This window comes from Cornus florida, unplaced genomic scaffold (genome assembly GCF_030987335.1).
Source record: "Cornus florida cultivar Cherokee Brave unplaced genomic scaffold, ASM3098733v1 CherokeeBrave_3.0.0_Hap2_scaffold_87, whole genome shotgun sequence".
Classification (NCBI taxonomy): Eukaryota; Viridiplantae; Streptophyta; class Magnoliopsida; order Cornales; family Cornaceae; genus Cornus; species Cornus florida.
In genome coordinates, this window is record NW_026775920.1 from 30,001 (window position 1) to 32,500 (window position 2,500).

The following is a 2,500-nucleotide window of genomic DNA, read 5'->3' on the forward strand; positions in this document are numbered from 1 at the left end:
AGCGGGCCAATCTTCCGTACCGCCCTCCTTGCTCTCTCTATAAAAAAAAGCCTGCGGGAAGCGCGAAGAGCTAGCCACTAATGTCGTGGCGAAGGTTATACTTCAGAAAGTCAGTGAAGCTAAGGTTTCATATGTGTTATATCCTTTCTATCGAGCGACAACTTCTAAGGAAGGGCTTCATGGACCTTTGAACGAAGTCAAAAAAGCGCTAGGTAAAACTCCCATGGGGAGAGAGAAAGTTGCAGAGGTGCTTCTAGATCTCATGGAATAAGGCAGAATTTAAGAACAACACTTTCCGTCTCTTGCTTGCACTCCCTATTGAGGCTTCTCCCTTCATTTCAAAAGCATTTATAAGGAAGTTGCCCAGAGGATTTGCCCTTATGCTTGTGTTCTTCCCCCTCTTGACTGTTCTTCAGCTCCCCCCTACAGCTAAGGCTGTATAAGAGCCTTCCCATCCAAGTGTTTGGTAAACTTAACTTTTCCTGTTTGCTATCACTTTCGAACCTTCAACTACGCAGCGTGTAACGAAGTGCTTGGCCGGCCAACCCCTTCTACGCGCCCACCTCAATACAAGCTGCCGCCACTCCGTGGTCTTGTATGGGGACCTCCTTTTTCAACCTGTCCAACAATCCTTTGCCTTGAAGGCTTGGGCTCTCGACGTATAGCGCGGTTCTTTAACAAAAGGCTCATCCAATTGAAAAAGAGCTGCCCGCGATATAGATGGAAAATGACTAAAAGTGGAATTTCTTATAGTGATGCGCACTCGGAAGTCATGAGCAAAAGGGCACGTAAAGGGGCAACCAGACGACCTTGCTTTCATCACAAACTTTCATGTGTTCCGCTAGTGATCTTGATAGGTATATAGAGGAGAAGATGGGATAAGAGAATTGCTTTGAGTCCGCGGTTCTCGAAACTCCTACTAATTGCCACGGTTCCGCGCTGCATCACAGCCATTTGATTTGAGGAATAGCCATCCATTATAGCCGCTTCTATTTATTTGTTGAAAGGGATCTCGTGACGTGAGAGAATTCCTATAAAAGGGGGCTTCTAATGCCCTTTACCCAACCCCAATACCCAAGTAAAAAAGCAGCGCGTAGCAGCTCGCTTCAATCGACCTACACCACGAGATGGGCTGACGGGGAGAGGGGATCCTGCGAGGGTATAGTGCGCGCCGGTTAAGGCAGGGCAGGGCCGAGAGCCTACCCCCCCGAGAAGTTGTCGGGAATTCCTTATCAATGAAGTATGTTTGGGAAATCCATTAAAGGTACACTGATTTGATTCTTTGATCTTCTTTTTATTCATTCGAAAAGCTCCGGTGAAGAAAGGGAAAGGCTTCCCGTTCGCTTTAGAAAGAAGAGATCCAATTCTCATATTTTCTTACATCTTTGAGTTTGATCCCGGCTTTCAGAACGTTAGCTAGCTATATGCTTAACACATGCAAGTCGAACTTTCTTTTTCTTTCATTCCACTCCTTGCCACGTAGGGTGACTGAGACGGGTTACCAACTGCCAGAACGTACATACATGCCTACCCAATCTTAGCGCTATCATACTACCCGGGTGGTTCATGTGAGTTAGCTCCAGGTTCCTTGGTGTCAGTTATGAGTCAACTACGACAATAGATACGCAGGGAATAAGAAGCAAATCAAGGATGCGGAAGCTTGAATTACGAGGATGGATTGGAAGCTTTAGACCGGCTTCCTTTGAACCGGAAGGGGATGCGAAATCCTTATCCTTCTTTCTCGCGCGGCGATCCTAGCGCTAATTCGGTAGGGTATATGGACACGGTGGCGCAGTATGTGTTGAGAACCTTGTCTCCCGGGGGAACGGGGCGCGAGTGTCATCAAAGAGGTTGCCCCGCATAGAGTTCTCAATCTTTGCCTCTCTAAAGATACCCCATGAAGTTTGATCATCCCAAATTGCCATGTCGCCTTCTCGCTAGCCTTGCTGGTGGAGTGGGAGTTATGTCTATGGCGCTACACTTAGTAATATGCTCCTCAAGATGCTTGATGGCCAGGAGTGTGCAGCTTGGATGCGAAGTGTGGTGGTAAAGTGTTCACAAAAAGAAGAAATCTGCGGTTCTTATTCTAACTAGTGTTTACTCTCCCTCGCTATTCTCCACCCTCTGACCTTCCTTTCCACATTTCTAAACAATAGGAACAAATGGGACTGAACCTGGCCGTATAAGACATGTTTGATTGCCTGTGGCTTGTTCGTTTAACTAGTCCGCTGCCCCGTCTGTCAATTAGTGAGACACTCTTCCTTACTTGGGAGAAGAGGAGGAGTTAGTTAGAGCTTGACGGAGACTTGTTCCTTATTGCTTCCACTTCGCCGGAGAAAGGGGTTCGGAAATAGATAGAACCACGCAGAGAAAACACGAAGCGCCGGGGGGAGTCATAGGTATGCTATCCGCAAACATCCTGATAATCTACATTTGGTTTAGTTAAGTAGCTTTGAAGTGCCAAAGAATTCGAAATTTATGTTCGATCAAACAACTAACC

At 46.8% G+C, this 2,500-nt stretch overlaps 1 pseudogene; it reads left to right on the forward strand.

The window, feature by feature from the left end:
* LOC132292856 (uncharacterized tatC-like protein ymf16) overlaps window positions 1-2,500 on the forward strand; it is a 6,452-nt pseudogene that overhangs the window by 1,743 nt on the left and 2,209 nt on the right.